The 22855-nt window shown below is 42.6% G+C and overlaps 1 protein-coding gene across 46 annotated transcripts in view; it reads right to left on the bottom strand.

Moving 5' to 3' along the window:
- Nucleotides 1-22855, bottom strand: part of EPB41L1 (erythrocyte membrane protein band 4.1 like 1) — a 229148-nt gene that overhangs the window by 92661 nt on the left and 113632 nt on the right. The gene's annotated exons all lie outside the window — the stretch shown is intronic.

Below are 22855 nucleotides of genomic sequence, written 5' to 3'. Positions count from 1 at the left end.
GTGTCATCGAGTCAATTCTGACTTACGGTGACCCTTTTTGTGGTTTACTATTCCCTTCTTTGGGGCACATTCTGGGACTGTGCAGCCTGCCTAAGGCCATACTGGCTAGCTCTTCTTCCAAAAGCCACAGTGGGGAACTGAATGATATTAACTCATTCAGGTAAGAAGTCTTATTTTTTAAAAAAAAAAAATACCCAGGAACTCTATTTCATTTTTAGTACACACAGGCAAATACTAAAAAAAAAAAAAAAAAAAAAAAAAAAAAAAGAACTGGTCATCTGATTGATTTTAAGACTGAAGATGTGAAATCCAAGAGGAAAGCTGGCATGGCGAATGGGCTGGTATGTTGGAGCAGCATTGACAAGCCTAGGCTCAAGTCCTCAATGACCCATGAAACTCGTTGGATGGCCTTGGACCCAACCCATCTCACCAAGCTGTTACTGGAAGGATGAAGTAGCAAGGAGAAAAGATTTGTATGCCTCTTTCAGCTCAGTGTAAGAACAATAGGATGGAAATATAATAAATAAATAATGGCCAGCATCCTTCTGCCAATTTACATTACAAAAAGGAGATAACATAAGTCTTGGTAACAAATTGGAAGTCATTAAAAAGTGCAAGGTGCAACATTCCCTCTGCTGGGGGTGTGTGGACCTCTGCCTTCCCATGTGCAGGATTCGGGCAGCAACCTGATATAAACGGACAGCAACATTGATCTGGTTGTGCCGAATCAGCACATCACTGTCCATCTACATGAATGCACACCTTACAGGGAACATGGGCGGGATGTGTTTCTGCACACAGGAATAACTGGGAGAAAGTTCAGGGAGGCAACCAGCACCTCATTAATGACTGGCATTTCACGTGGCAACTTATGTGATTTCCCTTACAAAATCATAAGTGGACGATAGGGTTCTGTCTGATAAATATTCATTTTCAGTCCAGCTCCTATAGCATTATCTTCCATGGAGAAGGGGAATCAGAGGGCATGGGGGAATCTTGTGTGAACACTCAGACCCAATGTATTGTATTTTGCATGCACTCCTTCACAGCAGTCATTCCAAAATCACTCCCTTGGAAGAAAACATTCCCTCAGATGTATCCTTCTGTGAACTTCCAGCCTTTTTCCATGGAAGAATGACAGGTTACATACCTCCCACTGACATGGCCTGCCAGATTGGCCAAGGCCCCCTGCAAAGCAAATATGGTCTCCTTAAGACATGGTACTTTTAGTCTCAATGATTCATTCTGCAGGGCCAAACTTGCATATAAATCCACTCCCTTCAAGCTCTTGATGAGGCAATGCAGCAGCCAGAAGCTCTCAGACTAACAGCCAGGTCCAGGAAAACACCATTCAAGAACAACAATGGCCTTGTTTAAGCCGGCCTGGTTCAAGTGAATGGAACACTGGATTCTGCCCAAAAGAAGCTGGACTTGAAATCCCTGCTCAGCCATGGGCTCACTGTGCGGCCTTGGGCTACCCTTTTATCCTGAGACTGGAGAGGAACCAGGGCAACAAGGAAGCAATGGAACAAAACACCACTCACATATACAAACAAAGATTGCAGGTTTACAATAGGTAGCTTAAGAATGATGACAAACTATATACAGAATTTCAATGACTGAACTTTTAAAATAACACATATATACAGGAGTGAATCATTGAGGCTGAAGCCTAGGTCCCTATAAGCCAAGAATGGCCCAAGGGGAGGAAGGGATGTGGACAGTGGAAACAGGCCTGTTATCAATACATGGACTGGTACAGGGATGGTGGGGTGGACCAGATTTGGATGTTGCTCATTATAACATCCTTTTTAAAATAAAACGGATTTGTTGTTGTTGTTTAGTCGTTTAATCGTGTCCGACTCTTTGTGACCCCATGGACCAGAGCACACCAGGCCCTCCTGTCTTCCACTGCCTCCCAAAGTTGGGTCAAATTCATGTTGGTAGCTTTGATGACACTGTCCAACCATCTCGTCCTCTGTCGTCCCCTTGTCCTCTTGTCTTCACACTTTCCCAACATCAGGGTCTTTTCCAGAGAGTTTTTAATAAAAAGACTGGAATGAGCTGTGAATAACATCCTACAGAATGCAATTTCTACAGCTTGCAATTTCTGCAGAATGCCATTTCTACACTATCCTTTTTATTATCCTAAATAAAAAGGATAGTCTAAAAGAAATTGGCTGGCCAGATGTAACAGATGATGATTTGTAATTTCAAAATACATTATCCTTTTATACTACAGAATGGTGCTTGTTTCCAAGCATGTGTGTTAAACACTGGGGCAGCAGAAGAAAAGGCAAGCAGATAAAACAAGAGAGCCACTGGATCAGTGATCCCTCTTACCTAAGACACTAAGTCAGGAAGTAGCATCTATCACCTCTCCATTTCCTCTCTGACCCAAGATTCTACATGGACACTGTCCTGGAACACCTCCAGCTGCAGAAATTGCATTCTGTAGGATGTTATTCACAGCTCCCTACTCATTTCAGTCTGTCATTGTCTTTTATTCCTTCCTGTCAGCCTGTCTTTCACTGAAACCACTTCCCTCCCCCTGAAACTCCTTTGCCCTGTTTTTTCCAAACCTGTCCTTCCTCTTCCATCCCTTCTTGTCTGCATCCCTGACTCTCTGTCTTGCACAGGTTTCTCACTCCCCCCTCCCACAACTCCACAACCCCGAAACGCAGGGCTCAGAGGCAGGGCTGCTTGAGAGCTGTAATCACAAAAGTTCAAATGAAAGAGAATTCATTTAATAGAGTTGTCACGGCTGATATTCTGTGATGTAGCTGCTAGCCTTTGGCAGCAGGAGAGATAGACCGTTTTCTGACTGGGGCCCATCTTGGCACCTCGGTGAGCTGGTTTGAACCATCACAAATGACAGCAATCCATTCCTATCCATCTATCACATACGCTCAAGCAGTCTGCCCAGAAGAGAAAGACTTTTTTAAAAACAGCTTTGTCTCCCTTATACAGTACTGTTACAAATCTAACCCGCTCTGTGCATCACAGTAAGTGCTCCAAATTCTTCATATCTTTAGATCTCAGGAACAAAAGTCAACTGCAAAAACATGTTTTAATTATTGTAGGAATTTGGCTTTTGTTTCAGAAAATGCATGCGAGTGGGGATCAGAGAGAGAGAGAGAGAGAGAGAGAGAGAGAGAGAGGAAACAGGTCGTCTGGAAAACCTCAGCACCCAAGGTATCTGACCTCTTATTCCTTTATTCTGGCACCTGAGACTTTTTCCTCCTCAGCTCCAGGAGGAACACATGCTGATTTTTGAGGGCAAGTACGGTCATGGAAATTTGCCCACATTACTTAGAAAAAATGAGCTATCCACTGTGAAAATTCTAATTAGCAAATGCAATAGAAAGATTTTGCCTCCAAGATTCTAAAAATCACCTCCGTCTCTCCTTGATTTCTTCAGACAATTAGGCTGACATCTTCAAACCACTTTTTCCAGAAAAATAAAACAGCCATGTTATTCTGTTGCAGCTGAACAAAACAGAAAAAAAAATTATAGCAGAACAAGAACCCTCTGGCATCTTATGCATCAAGGGTGGAAATAAATTTACTGTGCGACACTGATGTGCCACTGAAAGCAGCATCCCTGTGGGAGGGTTATCATTCCACATTTCCATGCCCAGAAGTGACAGAGGGTCAGTTTCCACCTGTCATACCTTCTTCCGTTATTGAACTTCCTCCCCTACTCATAGCAGCTGAAGATGCAGGACTACTGGATAGCTCATTGCTTTAGGCACCTGGATGTGGAGGCAGGAGGCAGAGGTTGGGAATTTGATTCCTCTCTGTGCCTCCTTGATAGGTTCTGGTCTCAATGATCAATAGCATCCCTTCTAGCTCTGCAGTTCTAGGTTGGTTCTGATTATTATTACAGTCCAGGTGATGTCATCAGAACAAAATACAGTATTAGACTTTCTTTTATACCTCTCCCATATTGTGCAATGATACTTCTATTTACTTATTTAAAATATTTTTACCCCGCCTTTCTCCTTAAAAAAAGGACCCAAGGCAGCTTACATAATTGAAATACAATATTTAAAGCTGAAAACAATAAGTATACATCAGCGGTTTACATCATTAAAAGAAAAGATTTAATGCTAAGAACAATGAGTATAAAGAGACATTAAAAGACAATGTTAATGCTAAGCTAAGTATACAATTAAAAGGGAAGAAATAAGTGCTACTCTGAGAGATGGTAAACACAAGTAGTGCTAAAGACCCAGCCAGAGGAGTAATGCCTAACAATCCACCTAAAAGTCACACTCAGGTTGCAAGTCACAGAGGGAAAGCTTGCCTAAAGAAAAAGTTATTTGCCTGCTTGTGGAAGGACAGCACAGATTGGGCCAGCCTGGCCTCCTGTGGGAGGGAGGTCCGAAGTCTGGGAGCAGCAACAGAGCAGGGCGTCCCCTGTGTCCCCACCAAACACACCTGAGAAGGTGGTGAGACCAAGAGGAAGACCTCTCCTGATGACCTTAATACCCAAGCCATCAAAATGGGAGAGATAGTCTTTGAGATAGCTTGGGCCCAGGCCATTTAGGGCTTTATAGGTTGAAACCAACATTTTGAATTGTGCCTGGAAACGGATCGGCAGCCAGTGGAGCTGCTGTAATAGAGAGGTTATGTGATCCCTGTAAGCAGCCCCAGTCAGCAATCTGGCTGGTGCAGTTTTTTTATGTCTAGGAATAATATTGGGGCAAAAGCCAAGATTTCTTCAACATACACACAAAGACGTGTGCCAAAACATTAAACTTATTATCAGAGGCATATATTCCGAGGTGGCTGGAAAGATGGCAAGAAGTCTCAGTTTGGAGCTCTAACAGAACATTCTATTTATTGGTAATTGTGAAAGTTTTAAGACTGATGGGTGTTAACTAATCCATAAAGTCGGGGAGGGCATCTTTTAACTCATAAGCCTAATCTAGACTACAAAGATTCCCCATTCAGCCCACAGAAGTCAATGGGAGCCTCTCCCTTATGTCTTACCTTTGGGTCCTACCATGGAAGTAATATGTGCTATCTCTGGGTGGAACTAGATAACACAGTAAGCACTTCATTGGAAGTACAGCTCCCTTAAGATGTCTGTCTATCTTGGCACAAAGCTCTTCTCCTTCTGCATGTTAGCTTGCTTGTGAGTTTTGTTGGACATCGGGAAGTAAACGTAGACTTTAAAAGTCTCATTACTTAGACATGAAGCTTTGCAGAAATTATATCTCTGTGGGTAAAACATGTTATCGGTTTTTCTTCACAAAGCTGGCATCTTTTACAGTTTAACCCTAAGAGCCAAATCAAGATTGTTTTTCTGATTTTGGGTAGAGAACACAAGTTATGACAGCTTCATGATCAATCAGCAGCTGCAGCTGCAAAGCTAAAGGGGGGGGTTGGGGGGGTTATAAATCTGGTTTCCAATTCTGCCCTAGATCTCTCATGAAAGTGCATATTGTCGTTGTAATCTCCAACCACAGCTAGAAGCAGCACAGCCTTCCAATATGGCTTTCTGCCACTGAAAGAAGCACAGGTGTCAAAGAACCTTCTGCAGAAGGAGCAGTGGAGGCATAGTAGCAGCAAGCTCCACAACATCCATGCGCTTTTTCCAACAGACGTTTGTGCAGAGAGCAGAAATCTTCTAAATTTAAACATCCCCCCAAACTGTTTATGTTGTAGATTCCTATCTGATAGTGAGCAAGAGCTTTTTTTGTTATGTTAGCAAATGCAGACTGTAATAACACACACACACACACACACACACACACACACACACACACACACACACACACACACACACACACACACACACACACACACACACACACACACACACACACACACACACCAGTGCCTCTTGGTTTACAGGAGGAAGAAAATCTCTGCATATTTTCCATGACCAAAAAGAACCCCCACCCCTTCTTTCTTCTTCATAGAGTGATCCTCCTTCCAGAGGAAATTTTTGTGCTTCACACACATAGCAACATAAAAAGAAAAACTGATGATGAAATTATTATTTCCATGGAAGGATGACTTATAAAAATGTGCAGACGTGGCAACCATCAGAATTATTTCTAAGCAACCCTGAAGATGCTCTCAAGAGCAACATTGGTATGATATTCTTTTTATGATCTGGGGCTGGGCACATTATGATTCAACAATTTGTCACAAAGACTGCTACAGCTGTTCTAACTCAAGTCCTTTAAACTTGGATTTGTGCTCAGAGTTTGGTGTCTTTTTAGTTTGTTTGTTTGTTTAAAATATTTGTAACTTGCCTTTCTCCTTAAAAACCCAAGCCGGCTTACATCAGTAGAAAACATTATCTAAAAGGTAAAAACAGTAAGTATACAAATATTACAAAAGAATCAAACAAACACCACCCTATTTGTGGAAACAAAATCAACAACAAAACACATACAAAGCAACAAGGCGCAACCATCCATTTAAAATTTCTCTCAGACTGACAGCCACTAAGGAAAAGCCTGGCTGAAGAGAAAGGTTTTTGTTTCCTTGTGAAAAGACAGCAAAGATGGGGACAGCCTGGTCTCCAGTGGGAGGGAGTTCCAGAGCCTAGGAGTGACAACAGAGAAGGCCCTCTCCTGTATCCCCAACAAACATATATGTGAATGTGGTAGGACGGAGAGAAAAGCCTCTCCTAATAATCTTAATGCCCAGGCAGGCTCATGAAGGAAGACATGGTCCTTGAGATAGCTTGAACCAAAGCTATTTAGAGCTTTATAGGTTAAAACCAGCACTTTGAATTGTGCCCAGAAACGGATTGGTAGCTAGCAGAGGTGCTATAAAAGGGGGATTATGTGATCCTTGTAACCAGCCCGTTAACACTCTGGCTGCAGCATTTTGGACCTGATGAATATTCTGAACACGTTCTAAAGGCAGCCCCAGATACAGGACATTATAGTAATTCATCTGAGATGCAATTAAGGCATGTGTCACTGTGGCCAGATCAGACCTCTCCAGGAATAGGCACACCTGGTGTACTATTTTTAATTGCGCAAATACACTCTTGGCCACCACCAAAACCTGGGCGTCCAGGCTCAGTGATGAATCTTGGAGCACCTCCAAGCTGTGCAGCTGTGTTTTCTGAGGGAACTCCATCCAGAACAGGCCACATCCCTATTCCTGGCTCTGCCTTCAACTGACCAGGAGCATCTATGTTCTGTCGGAATTGAGTTTCAGTTTATCCACCCTCATCCAGTCCATTACTGACATTAAATATGGATCGAGAGCTGAAACACTCAGATTTAGAGGGAAAGGCGTTTTTAATGTCATGTAAGGAAAAACTGTTTCTAGTCCTCAAGGTTTCAGAACAGTAAGAGCACATACTTCTAGTAGAGTATAGGCATCCTTCAGTCTCGAGAGACTATGGTAACATGCTCTGAATCGAGGAGTGTCCTCTCCAGAGCATGAAGCCGGGGTAAGGTAATATGGAGGATAGGCTGTTACCCAAGCAGCAGATCCCCCCTCTCCACATTGCTGAAAGGGTCCAATGGAAAGGCAAGAGTCAATACAACTGGTTCCAGCAATGTTGCAGGAGTTGGCAGAACGACACATGCTGCCTTCGGGACTCCGGCTCCGGATTTTGCCTCGAGGTTAACTCCTGAAGCCTTTTCCATGAGTGGATATAGCCACAAGGCAGTGGAGGTTTGAAATTGGAGTTTTCCTTCTCCTAGATGGGCTGCCTTCCATGGCTGACGAGCCCCACCTACCCGGCCTGCTCTTTAATAATGCAAAAGTTTGATCTGATCCTTAAAACTTTCCTGACTACCCGGCTTATGAAAATCTCATTGGCTTTCCTATTTACCATATTAAGGCCAGATATAAAATTTGAGAAAAGGGTCCAGCGTCCTGGGACACGCTATTTTAAATCAGTAAGTCCCACCCCTAGGCCCCACCCCCAGGCCATGTGCTCAGGAGACAAAAAGAAAGCCCAGGGGAAAAAAACTCAGCAAGGCATCCATGCAAACAGACCTGGCCTTCGCCCTCAGCCCAGCTTCCTAGGGAAAAGTTCTAGTAGTCAAACACAATATATCTGTAAATAGAGCAAAAAATTCCTTTCCACATTGCCAGGCTCCTTCAGTTACTGCTAGCTCACCCACAATAGAGGACCTGCTCCCTGTAGTCCTTGTGGTATCATTGCTCATTCTTTGGAAACCTATTATTTTCCAAATAAAACCTTACACTGATTAGGCAAGTACAGAGCAATTTCCATACAGTGTCCTGTTCTTATTAACTTCTTATATTGATCGTGTATCTTTGCAGTAGCATTGGAAAAGCTCTCACAGATAATGTTATCTAGGTATCTAGATATATCAGGTATCTCTTCAAGTTCTAATTTCCTGATAATCTTGAAGGGTAAAATCACATGACAAAGGAAGTATGTATTTCATGCTCTTGCAATGTATTCCTGGTCACATGGCCAGTGCGACTTAGACACAGAACGCTGTTACCTTCCCACCGAGGTGGTCCCTATTTATCTACTTGCATTTGCATGCTTTCGAACCGCTAGGTTGGCGGGAGCTGGGACAAGCGACAGGAGCTCACTCCGTTGCGTGGATTCGATCTTACGACTGCTTGGTCTTCTGACCCTGCAAGCACAGGCTTCTGCGGTTTAGCCCGCAGCGCCACCACGTCCCTTTCAATATATACTAAACAGAAGGCCATAATTAAAATCAATGGTCAAACAACTGAAGATATCCAAAGTGAACCAGGCACAAGGTAGGACCGCCCCCTTTCTCCGTTACTATTCATTCTAACACTAGAGATTTTGAATAGACAAATAAGAGGAAATACTGGAATTAGAGGCCTCAGAATCAGGGGAAAAGAATTTAAGTTATGCTGATGATTTAGCAATAATATTAGAAAATCCCCTGGATCGTATGGAAGAACTATGAAGAACTACAGAAGAATTCGGAGCTGTAGCAGGTCTTAAACTACCAAACCCCGAAATCTCTGACTAAAAGTATAAAAAAATTACACTGAAAAATTGATAATGAAAACTAACTTTGAGGAGGTACAAAAAGTGAAATATCTAGGCATTATTATCACAGAAAACCAAGCAATTTGATGAAAGAAAATTATCTTACAACTCAGAAAGAAATACAGAGAGACTTGGAGGAATGGAATAAGCTACAAATCTCGTTGATGGGAAGAATCTCGATAATAAAGATGATGAACTTACCAAAACTGCTATTTTTGTTCCAAAACTTACCAATCTTATTAAACTATAAATACTTAAAGGACCTGGACAGCCTGACCTTGAAATCTATATGGAAGGCCAAGAAACCAAGAATAAAACTTAGAACATTACAAGATTTAAAAGAGAAAGGTGGCTTAGGACTGCCGAATTGGCTATTATATTATAAAGCATATGGTCTGGATAAAAGAATGGATATTAGAAAATCAAAGACTGTTGAAATTGGAAGGTCGTGATTTAAAAATGGGTTGGCATGCATATACAGTATGTGGTATGGAAAATTTAAAGAACAGACACATTTCACAGAACATTTTGTGTCTGGTATGGCAAAATTTTAAATGCAAACTTATAAGAAAATTCCATTATGGTTAGCAGAAATAGAGGCATTTACTTTGAAAGTATTGAATCAGAAGGGAGCTTTACTCATGTATAAAGATGTTAACTAAAGATCAAAGTATGAAGGACAAACAAGACCTAGAGAAATTGGGTCTTGCTACAGGTTGGTGGTCAACGCTGAAACTAGAATCAAGATATAAAAAGGACAAAAACATGGGCTTTTTTGAGGGGAAAGAAAATAATCAAAAATGTATACATATCTATTAGAGTATGATCTAGAGGATGAAGGAGGTAATGGTAAAATGGGCACAAAACTTTGGATATAATATTGATGAATGGACAAAAATGTGGAAAGATAACTATAAAATGATTAAGCCAGTTAATCTTAGAGAAAATATCTTTAAAATGTTCATAGATGGCATTTTACTCAGATAAGATTGGCAAAAATGTCAGAAGGGATCAGTAATGTTCGTTGGCAATGTAAAAAAAATATCCAGGAACTTATTATCATATCCAGGGACTTATTATCGCATGACCATGACTTATTATCATGGTCATGCGAAAAAGCAAAAAAAACTTGGTCACAGATTTGGGAAATGTTACAAGAGATTGTTCAGCAAAAATTAAGTTTTAAACCTGAAATGTTGTTATTGAATATAATACCAGAAATTATTGGTAAGATTATAAAATATAGTCTACTGTACATATTTACTGACACCCTTTTCTCCAACCAATCACATTGCCTCAAACAATTCTGCCTGGTCCAAGAAATCAATAAGGGACGAAGGCCAATAGGAAAGCCAGCCTGCACCATGACAATCCAAATAATTCATACTGTACCTTCTTTAAAATGATTGAGAGAAGTATTAAAGCCAGCAGGGTGGACTTGATTTACATTTAAAAATGGATTTTTGACAATTAAAAAAAAGACTTAAAAATTTAAATTGTCATTTAAATCAATTTGTTTTTTAAAAATTCTTTGAGTTTTACTCACCCTGAAAGCTAATAACTAAATGGGGGAAGAGTCCCCCCCCCCACATTCTCTTGTAACATTAAAACCACAGGGTAATTCAATGAACTTGACAGGTGGGTGTTCCAAGACAGACAAAAGTAAGTATTTAACACACTGCATACTGAGTCTGTGAAACTTACTGCCACAAGATGTAGTCACTGTTGCTGTATGGAGAGCTTACAAAGGTGACTGGACAAATTATATCAGCTGCTGGAGAATGTGGGACCTGGACTCAACCTGCGTTTATCCTTCTGGATGGTTTCCCAAAGGCAACAATTTGGCCACTGTGTCAACAGCAGAGTTGGAGCAGAGAGGCCTATCCCACATACTTCAAAAACTGGGAAAGGGTCTGGAGTGCAAAGTGACATGAGTTACCTAAGCAGCCAATTGAAATCCTTCTCCCCAAAGTGAGCCGAGTTGTTTTTGCACTTTAGGCTGAAAAATCTCACGAGCAGCCCTCTGCAATCAAGCTGACTATAAAAAACATACAATTATAAATAATTAAATAACAATTTGATGCATTTTTCATGACACTCAGAACCTATTATTCAAGATAACTGCTTGACTCTGTGTCTAATCACAAGGCCATCCCTGCTGAAAATCTACAGGAAAGTGTGGCACCTCCCAAACGCAAACCATTTTTTTAATGTTTATCCTCAAGTACGGCTGGGAGCATGAACATGCAGGGATTCATTAACCCTCCTCCAGGGTTTCCAAACTGGGCTTCCCTTTCCTTGGAAAAGCCAACTTTCTTCCCCTTATCTCTCTGCCAAAGCTGTGCAAGCTTCCTTCAGCTTTATTGGTCCCATTTCCCCAAGTACCAAGGCTAAGCCTAACTCTATGGTACTCCCACCAGCCATCACCATGATCAACTTGTTTCATTAATAATGAGTGTCTGTTTTTTTTTTATCAGCTCCAGGCACAGCCCATAACACACAAAAGAGAGTCAGCCGTTGGCAGCTGGGGGTCTCGGCGAGACAAGGAACCACAGAATACTGACAAATAACACAGCTCTCTGCACAGTCCGAGCACAGTGCAGAGGTTGGTTCTTTGCATCTTTTTAATTGCTTACCAAGTGTGGTGCCATTTGCCTAAAAGTAAATGTGGAAGCTTCACAGTGTTTTTTAAAAACAAAGAAATTAAGGGGAAAGGAGTCTTGTAACACCAGTGAATGCTCAATGCCCCGATAAATGTTTCCCCTTTCCACAAGGAATTTATTGTGGCAGCAGCTGCCATAGGCCCTTGTTGTTTGTTGTTTAGTTGTTAAGTCGTGTCCGACTCTTTGTGACCCCATGGACCAGAGCACGCCAGGTCCTCCTGTCTTCCACTGCCTCCCTGGTCATAGGCCCTTAGCTTTTGTTAATTTTAAAAGGCTGCACAAACTCCCTCTTTTCTGAAAAAAAAACCTAATATAGCTATTCTTGTAAATGAAAAAGACAACCAAGGCCTGCAAAGTGGGGCAGTGTGTAGCCCACCATTCCAGTTATATATATTAATTCCTAAACACTTAAGAGCGTAGTTTCATACTTAATGCAGGAAACTATACATAGTGTCATTATAAGTAGAGTGGTCATCTGACCAGATAGGCGGGGTAAAAATACAATAAATAAATATAAATAATGGCAATACTCTATGTATGAGTTCAGGAGGTTTCTATAGTGGTGCCTCGACTTATGAACGTCCCTACTTATGACCATTTCAAGTTACAACCAGTTCCAGCGGCAAAATTTTGCTTCTACTTGCGACCAGAGGTTCCACTTACGAACAGAAAAAGGCAGGGGAAAAGGCGGGAAATTCAAATTTCTAACTGTAGGTGGTGATGAGGCTGCTTCTTTGTAGCTCTTTTGTCCCAGCAGTTAGAGAGTGTGCGATCGGAGAAGGCTGCCTGGTAGGGGAAGGTGCTGTTTTCTGCTTTTTAAAAACTGTTCTGGGTGTTTTTGCAGCGTGGTTTTGGGCTGGGGGGTTATGTTTCTGTGCTGTGATGGGTCTTGGGGGGGTTGTTTGTTTGTTGGTGCTTTGATTTTCCCCCATTTCTGATCTGTCTTGCATGCTTTGCTTGCTTTTTGCATTGCTCCTTCCCCATTTCCGATCTGTCTTGCATGCTTTGTTTGCTTTTTGCATTGCTCCTTCCCCATTTCCGATGGGTCTTGCATGCTTCGTTAATGAGGTAATCATTAAGCGAGGCACCACTGTATACTATTCTCTTCTTCGAAGGTGATAAAATTCTTGTCTGGCTTCCTAAGTACCTTGTTCCTGATGTCTAGGGTGGGCAATGTACAGTCTTCCAAATCCTGTTGAACTCCAGCTCCCATCAGCCCTGGACAGATAGCCAATGCTGAGAGGGCAGCACAGTGGCAACTCAACAACATCTGAAAGACCACATATTCCTTGACTCCATTCTAAGCCTTACTAAGCCTTACTTGACTATAAAGAACACCCACAGTAACCAGTTGCAATTTATTTCTAAGTTGTTGTGTCGTTTAGTCATGTCCGACTCTTCGTGACCCCATGGACCAGGGCATGACAGGCCCTCCTGTCTTCCACTGCCCCCCGGAGTTGGGTCAAATTCATGTTGGTCGCTTCAATGACAACCTCCAACCATCTCATCCTCTGTCGTCCCCTTCTCCTCTTGCCTTCACACTTTCCCAACATCAGGGTCTTTTCCAGGGAGTCTTCTCATGGGATGACCAAAGTATTGGAGCCTCAGCTTCAGGATCTGTCCTTCCAGTGAGCACTCAGGGTTGATTTCCTTTAGAATGGATAGGTTTGTTCTCCTTGCAGTCCAGGGGATTCTCAAGAGCCTCCTCCAGCACCACAATTCAAAAGCATCAATTGTTCAGTGTTCAGCTTTAGACAGGTCTAGAAGCTACAGGCTTGATTCTATGCAAACTGAGCCCACTGTTGAGGAAAAGATATTGTGCAGAGTGCTTATTCATAGACAGAGTCACCATAAGTTGGAAGTGACTTGATGGCATATAAAAACAACAAGAAGACAAGTACAGGACTGCATGGTTCATTGTTTAAATGCTATGCCTGTGTTCCACCACTGAAACCGAGTAGCAAACTGAGAGGAAGGAAGTTCAAGAGAACATTCACAGCTTATTTCGAACAAAAGTTCAGGTCTGCTACAGCTCAAAACTAGCAAAAAAAAAAAAAAAAAAAAAGGAATGCCTTGGCAATGTGTAAAGTGTACTTCCCTCATAACTGAGTAGTGCAGTGCTTGCCTTGATACAAATCAGCTTTCTAATGAGAAACGATGTCTGAACGCATGCTGCTGTGGGAAGGCATTGTGCATTTTCCCATAGTGATACATGTGCTGCTAGCAAGGATACATCGGCTTGCCAATCACCAAATTGGGGTCACAATGAAAAATCTTTTTTCTTGTAAAATCTTAGATACAGTATGAGGCTTTTAAGAGGCAACTATGATAATAAGCTCTCTCTTACACACACGCACGCACACACACATGATCTCAAAACTTTCAGTAGACAGCAGCTTCATGTTTTTAAGATTTTGGAACTAGCCATAAGGGCTAAATGCTTGCATTTCATAAATGAAGGACGCAGTTATAAAATGAAAGAGAGAACAAGACTAATACCAGATGACAGACTGTGCAATGTACGGGACCACTTGCGCAGCATATTCAGATCTACAAAGCTAGCTATAAATATATCTTGTCATCTTGTCATGGATATTGTCCTATATCTTTTTCTTTGCTTTCACTACTTATGTTTCCCCCATTGCTGTCTTTGGAGTAACTACCAATGTAATCTATTTCAGATGGAGGGTGGGGAGAAAACAACTCTCTTAGGCTTCTACACATTACTGGTCTACCTCACAAGGTTAGTGCACCTCACTGTGTATACAGTAGTCAGATACATACACTGTTGCAGAAATTTTGCCCACATTATACACACTATTAAGCTGACAAGCAATAGAGAACTGGGCAACTTTCCCTCCACAGATGGGCTGTTTAAAAAAACCCAATTTGTTAGGTTTATAAATCCACTTGCCTTATAAAGGTAAAGGTAAAGGTAAAGGTTCCCCTCGACAATTTTTGTCCAGTCGTGTTCGACTCTAGGGGGCGGTGCTCATCCCCATTTCCAAGCCATAGAGCCAGCGTTTTGTCCGAAGACAATCTTCCGTGGTCACATGGCCAGTGCGACATAGACACGGAACGCTGTTACCTTCCCACCGAGGTGGTCCCTATTAATCTACTCGCATTTTGTATGCTTTCGAACTGCTAGGTTGGTGGGAGCTGGGACAAACGACGGGAGCTCACTCCGTCACGTGGATTCGATCTTACAACTGCTTGACCCTGCAGCACAGGCTTCTGCGGTTTAGCCCACAGCGCCACCACGTGCCTTATATCTATGACATATATGTTTTTTTAAGAATCTAGCTGTCAGAAATTTCTTAGGGAAAAAGTAAATCTGCTGCTGACAAAGCACCCTGCCTAAATGCAGATCTTTACCCCTATTTTATCTCTCTCTCTTCAATGATTACTAAGAGGGCTGATGAAATAAGTCCCAGTCCATGAGACTTAATCCTCCCCTCCATGGAGTAAATCTGCATCTATTGCACATGAATTAGAAACATCTGTGGGGAAAAAAGCATATTCTCTGGGTTTTTGAAAAGGTGTTGTACTAACATGAGCAGAAACTATCTTAAATGACAAAGATTCTGACCTGTGAGAAAAGGAGAAATGCCTCTTCTAAGATGGCACCCATTGCCTCACACAGTGATCAGGAGTAAAATGGAAACTAGAGCTCGGATATTTTAATCTTTCAGACCACAACTCCCATAGTCCCCCACCTGCCACTGTCCCTGACTCTGGTTTTGCTGGAGATAAGGTGACACATGTGCTTGAGCTATATTTTTGGCACATTTGTGCTGAGATGCTTTGTGCCAGCATTCTTAAATTCAAGTTCTTTCACTGCAGTTTGTGCAGCACTTTAGGTCAGCTTATATTCACGGTAGCTTTGTAGCTATGCATATATTACACATCCTGCCTTCAGGCTATAGGAAGTTGCTGCATCATCATTTCAGGGAACCAGGAGTTTTGAGCTAGGCTTAACCATAAGCAGAAAGAGAGCCTGACAGCCCTGCTTTCCATGTTTTCTCAGAAATGAATCCCAAGCAGTCAACAGAAATCCTGAGAGCATAACTTCCAGGTGACTGGAAGGCTACAGTTGCTTGATGTATACATTGCAGGAATACAACGTTTCAGCTCTTCATCATTGCAGGAAGTTTTTGTATTAACAGAGTAGTTCCTGTTTAAATACAGAGGTACTTTTCATGGTTTTGTTGGTTCCACAACCTAAGAAGCTTAAGCAAAGTTTTATGGACTTTCACACAGAGAGAAAACAGGGTGCACACCACTGAGGAAGGACCCCTCCACACTCCACTGAGATTTTTCCCGCAAGAATATGTATAACTCTACACTCTCACAAATGAAAAGGGAAATATAATTGGGTCCCTAGGGGAGTCAGGCAGCTTTTCACAACAGGTCCCCTCTGGACTTCCAACTATGTCCATCTTCTTACTTGTTTCTCTTTCTACCCACTGAGATGCAAACAAAATAAAACAACAAACATGGGAGACAATGATCCAAAGAGTCCTTTCAATCATCACATGGGCCATGGGGCCAGCATGAGTTGCCAAATCAGGAACAGGAAGCAGATCACTGTGGGATTCTGTTAACTATGGCCTATCCTGATGCTTATCCTGCATACATCCATAGCCCATTGAGACAACAGAAAGCCCCAGGTTGTACTTCCGAGGAGTAACCTTACTTGTTATAATTATATGTGTGTGTGTTTTGAAAGAAGGTTAGGATTTCATTCCTGCCAACCTAGCAGTTCAAAAGCATCTAAAAATGTGAGTAGATAAATAGGTACCATCACAATGGGAAGGTAATGGCATTCTGTGTCTAGTTGCGCTGGCCACGTGACCATGGAAACTGTCTATGGACAAAGGCTGGCTCTACGACTTGGAGACGGGGATGAGCACCGCCCCCTAGAGTCAGACATGACTGGACTGAATGTCAAGAGGAACTTTTATCTTTACCTAGAATTTCATAACTATGAAAAATAAACTGGACAGTTAGTGCTGATATCAGGAAAGAGGGAGAAAGAGCACAGACAGGGGGGCTGAGCTTGAAAGGAAGTGGTTAAACATAAGGAGTTACTTGCAATTAGTTCCTTTTTTTGCAGTAATGAAGGAATTACTAAATTACATAACGATTATCACTTAATGGGGGGATAATGTCACTCCTTACTTTTATAGTTGGGATATCCCCCCAATCCCATGATGGAGTATTACCTCGAGAGAGGCCACTGACCCTGAGAGACACCTGGAAAGAGAAGACTAGAAACCAGGCCTTCTCAGTGGTAACCCCTCATCTCTGGAATGATCTCCTGCCTGAAATCCACCTGGCTCCTTCACTGGGAAGTTTTAAACGATCCTTGAAGACAAAACTTTCGAGGCAGCCTTTTCTGGAATTTACATCTGAATAACACATTACACTCTTCAGTGTTTATTTCTGTTCCACCATCTTACCTCTCAAACTGTTTATGTCTATGTTGATTTTATTTAAAGTGTATGTTACAACTTTGATTCTGATTTTTGATTGTGTGTCTGATTTTGCATAATATATATATATCTGTTACTGACTGTTGTAATTTTTTATTTCATTGGTCTGATAGTGTATTATATTTTTGTGTCCTGTTTTTTGAGTGCCCAGAGTGGCCCTGTAGCCAGATGGGCAGTATTGAAGTTGAACAAACAAACAAACAAAACAAACAAATATCATTAGTTCAATGCTGGCTAATAGTGTGTTTCATGCTTCGGCATTCATCTTTTTAAAAAACCAAAAACACATTAATTTTATTACTGTTTTAGATATGAGAACATAAAGACTAAATTATGAGAACTTTATCTGAAACATCAACTACTTTGGGGGCCTTGAACTATAATTGAAACCTTCTTAAATTCTGGAGAGGGGGCAAATTTTAAGCCACCAATCTCTGCTAACAAGAAATCCTAAATCCAGATTCCTTTCCTCCTGTTGCACCCACCTGAACTTGTTCTCTGCCCATTGGGTTCAGCCAGCTTTCCAGAAAAGCAAGGGAAAGTGGCAAGCACCAGCTCGGACCAACACAGGCACTGGCACATTCCAAAGCCTAGTCACAAAGGCTGCATTCAGGCATGTAGCACCGATTCAGACTGCCAGACCAAGAAGAGAGCAAGCCTACAAAAGGCAATTAAGTGAGGTACCGTCCCTTCCTGCTCCCTCAATGCCTCTGACCTGAATGATGTCTCAGTTTAAGAGAAATAATAAATGTCTTAAAAACTATGAAGTAAGGGGCAAGGAACCTACTGCCTAAAGGAAATGCCAGCCTGCCCTGAAGTGGGGCATGTTCATCACCATTTCACTGACTTGGGTGGGTTGAGAGACCATAGTGACAAGCAGGAAAAAGCTATTCAATAATGCGCAGGCTGGCAGAGTAAGGCTCAGATGTCCTTTCCCTCTAAAAAAGTGGTTCCCATCCTTGGGTCCCTAGATGTCCGTGGACTACAACTCCTAGAAATCTTGGCCAGCACAGCTAGTGAGGAAGGCTTCTGGTCACTAGTCCAAGAACAGCTAGGGACCCAAGATTGAGAACCACTTCTCTTAAAGTATAACCAAGTGCAGAAGGAAGTGATGGTGAGGCAGTGGAGGATGAAAGTTACACATATTAATTACACATATGTAAGTAATAAAATGTGGAAGTAGGGGATTTAACCCCCAACGGCTGCAGCTGGGCAGCATCAAGCACTACAGTGCACAGCCTGGAAAAATTATCCTTATACCACAGCTCTTAGAATCCCCAGCCAGCATGGCTACTTCCTCTTGAGAAAAATAGCAAACTGTGTCCTCCTTAGCCCTAAACCTGACAGCTGCCTGCTAGAACACTAAATTGGTGGGAAAGGATGGACAGTACTCCCAAAGGGAACAACAGGGGAAGGGGGTGCCTGCTTTTATTTGTCGATAGTCGGTGGGAAGAGCAATTAGCCCGTCTTGGGTCAATCACAACACATCACTTTTCATCCCTGTCCAAGAGATTTGTACTGTTCCTAACATTCTGTTCCACTGAAAGAGCTCTGCACAGCTCTGTGGTCTTCCATTTTATTTCAAAGCCATGTGGGTTTTTTTCCCCTACATACCTAGGGCAATGAGGCTGATCTCGGGGGACACTGCTTCATGTTACAATGAAGAGGTGAGAACTGCAACAAAATGTTGCAGCAGATTCAGGACACTGAGGGTTTGAACCAACTATACCTTCTCTAGAATATTCCATTCAATTCCTCCTCTCTCCAATTTATCTTTCTCTCCCCAGCAGTGAGTCAGCATTCAGTACCCACTGAGCATGCTCACATACACAATTTTCATTGGTCTGTCTCAGGGTTCCTCCCATAGTTTTTTCCCTCCCCTTTCCTATTAAAGTGATTTTTCTCCAAACCTTAGGGCCCCTCCAAACTTTCTAAAACCTCCTTTTCATGCATGGATGTACATCTTGGTTACACATAAACCCACATTCAAAAACCATTCTGGTCTTAAGATGGAGAATGGCTGCTCAATGCTACAAGTGCACTGGAGACAAGGCCCTGGATTGCCTGTCCTCCCAAGCTCCTGTTCATTCAGAAGTTCTATCCACAGCTACACGAGCATCTAAGGTTAATAGGTTCCCAGACTAAAGGGTAGGTGGGGCTCGTCAGCCATGGAAGGCAGCTCACCTAGGAGAAGGAAAACTCCGATTTCAAACCTCCACTGTCTTGTGGCTATATCCACTCATGGAAAAGGCTTCAGGAGTTAACCTCGAGGCAAAATCTGGAGCTGGAGTCTCAAAGGCAGCATGTGTCATTCTGCCAACTCCTGCGATGTTGCTGGAACCAGTTGTATTGGCTCTTGCCTTTCCATTGGACCAGTTCAGCAATGTGGAGAGGGGGGATTTGCTGCTTGGGTAACAGCCTATCCTCCATATTACCTTACCCGGACTTCATGCTCTGGAAAGGACACTCCTCGATTCAGAGCATGTTACCATAGTCTCGCGAGACTGAAGGATGGCTATATACTATATATATATACCTTGGACAATTAAAGGAGACATTTCTGAATCAGCAGATGGTTGGACTCTCTACCATTCTATGAGTCTATGGCTCAAGGAACCACTCAACAGGTTGAGGTGGCAGCCTCAGAACCGGATACGTTCTCTAGCATACATTCCAACTACCTGCTGATTGTCTGTACTTCAAAGATCCAGCAACAACTCCTACACCAACCTAAGTATGTATGTGTCTGTGATTAGTATATTTTTCCTGGAAGGGCAAAGAATCATTAGTAGGGTCAACTGAGAAAAATATGTGCTACTGGGAAGAAGTTGAACACTCTTTCAGTTATGTAGAAATAATCTCAATCAATCCTCCCCCCAACATCATTCTACTTTGCCTTTTTCTTTTAAAGTTTAACTGAACTGTCAGTTCCTACCTGGTATATTTAGGCAAACAGCTAATGTGAAACTTGGTCCCATGAAAGAGACAAATAAATATCCGGCATAGGAAGCATAGAGGATTTCTAAATATATTCAAATAGTAGACTAACCTTTCAGCTTAGCAAATCTGCCAATTCCACACACTCAGAAAACATTATAATGGACACCCAAATAGGGCATGAAGTGGATCTTGTGACCTAATGTAAAATTAGCTGCCTCTGCTTAAATGTTTAAATTGCACAAACCAACCTGGGCCTGTGTGTTCGGGTGTTGGTATAATGGAGCTATCCAACTGTAAATGAATTGAGGGCAACTCAGCAGATTTGAACTATGTACAATGGAAAGCACCCTTACTGCACTCTCTACTATCACTATGTTTGAAAATGCAGAAAGACTGGATTTCCAACATGAAAATTATAAAAAGGCTTGAATTCTGTAGGCCTGACAATCATGTGTCGAAGGTGCAGACGGCTGTCCTGCATCAGCTCAGAGGCTCATCTAATCTGGCATTTTCTTTCCACCATGGCCAACAAAGATGCCTATAGGAAGGCCACCAACAGGAAATGGGGCAATAGAATCTGGAGAATGCTGGGAGACAGGGGTTGCACTATACAATAATCATGACCAGCTGCCATGGATAGCCTTATCATCCCTCAGATCCCCTTTTAAAGCCACCCAAGCTTGGCAACCATCAACACTCTCCTGATATATGTATCAAGATTAGAGATGGGGGCTTCATATTCATATACAAATACAATTCTGCCCAGCACAGGTGACTGGCCTGACTACCTCCCACCCCCAGACTTTGCCAGACCACACATGGCCAGCATCATCTCCTGTGCCTCAATCATGGCAGTAGCTCAGTTGCCTCAGCCCCACCTCCCTGTGGCTCAGCAGGGAGACTCGTCCTCCCCCCCCCACCCTTGCCGGAGTGGCTGGGTGAGCAGGGAGGTGGGGCTGTGCCAGCTGAGCTACTGCAGCAATAGGGGCAAAGGAGATTGTGGTAGCCACACGTGTCATGTGGTAAGTGGTCTGGCAGGGTCTCGGAGTGGGAGGTAATCAGGCCAACCACCTGTGCCGATGTGTGTGTGTGTTTCGTATTCATATATGAATATGAGGCCCCCATCTCTAATCAAGATGATGATGCCTGAACCAATGCTGCTGAAATATCAATGTAACTGTAATTCTTTTTGGGTTTTCTTTAACTATGTTTATTCCTTCATTCCTTGTATTTGAATCCTGCTTCTTGTCCGCTGAGGGTAAAGCACTGTACATGGTTCTCCTCCTTCCCATTACCTTCATAACAACCCTGTGAACTGGGCCAAACTTAGAGTAGAGGATAGCTTGAGCAAGAGAGGCATTTCCTTACACCTGCTAAAATTCTGTGCACCTCTCTACTGTGAAACGCTACGTCACTGAAGCCAAAATTAGCACCACTATCTCGGCCATACCCTCTGCTGGTATACTGCCGGAAATATGCATCGAAGTAGATGGATTTGACAGATTATTAGGTTTGCTCTTTCCTAATAATTTCTCCTTTGTTCCTCTCCTGCATTACTTACTTGCCTCAGGTGCTCCTCTAGAAAATCACTTCCAATGTAGATTAATCTCATCTTTCTCCCATCCCTTTCCTTGTAGCAATAAGAGCAGCAGTAAATAGAATACAGACTCATAATTCAACTTAGATGCCCAAATGAATACTTTCGTATAGGCTTGTTTGGTATGATTAATACCATTTGTCCCTAAAGTCCTTTTGAAGTACAACCTCATTCTTATTCTTGGAATGACATTATCTTGAGCTGTCTCATGCAAACTTTTCTTAAAGCACGGTTGGGCAAAGAGAAGCCCTCCATATTTTACTGAACTGCAACTCCCAGCATTCTGTCTAGGGCTGATGGGAGCAGCCATGCAACAACATTTGGAGGGCTTCACGTTGCCCACACATCTCAGAAGAATCCACCATGTACTGATGGTATGGGGTGTCATGTTGCAAAAGGATGAGACTGATAAAGCTACCACTTCCCTCCCTCATTAGCTGTCCTCAATTTCCCCACATGCTATGGGGTGAAATAGCATGGGGGATCTTCTGAACTCTAGCAGGTAAGAGAGGAAGCTAGCTAGGCAAAGGATCTGAAGGATCATCAAGCTGAGGGAAAACATTTATCCAGCCTCCTTCTTAACGGAGGGCCGGAGGGCCATATGCAATCACTCAGTTGCAGTTTGACAACCACAACAAAGGCCTTTCTCCAAAGTTGGTACTATTTTGTCAAGAGTGACCAGTCTGCTGAGGAGAATTGAGCTCCTGTGACTTAAAGGTTAATAATTCGGCTGAAGTAGTTTGTCCTAGAGTTTTAAGACACACTGCATCCTTTGGCTTTCCATCCTCTACACAACTATCAAAAGCTATAGGGACCAAGACCTCTCCTGTAACCTGATTGCCTTTTCTTTGGCCAATATGCCCCCCTGGTCTCCGAACAAGATGCCATGATACAAGCACAGACAGTCTTTCTTTCTTTACTTCTCTCCTGTTTTCCAATATTGTGCCTAGTCATTCTACTGCTGTGGCACAGACCAGTGACCCCTGCCTGACTCAGGGAATCGGCATGCCTGAAAGGACTGCAAAGCAGAGAGGGGTTTTACAGGAGTGTAACCAGTCCTGCAACAATGTCGCACAGAAGAGACAAGCCACTAAAGCCATCACCCATTCCCTCACTTCCTTATTCAAAGCTCTTCAGCGCCTTTCAAGGCAAGACGTTGGCCATT

The sequence above is a fragment of the Pogona vitticeps genome, chromosome 4 (genome assembly GCF_051106095.1).
Source record: "Pogona vitticeps strain Pit_001003342236 chromosome 4, PviZW2.1, whole genome shotgun sequence".
Taxonomy (NCBI): Eukaryota; Metazoa; Chordata; class Lepidosauria; order Squamata; family Agamidae; genus Pogona; species Pogona vitticeps.
The sequence above is the reverse complement of the archived record's forward strand: the minus strand, read 5'-3'. Positions and strand labels throughout refer to the sequence as shown.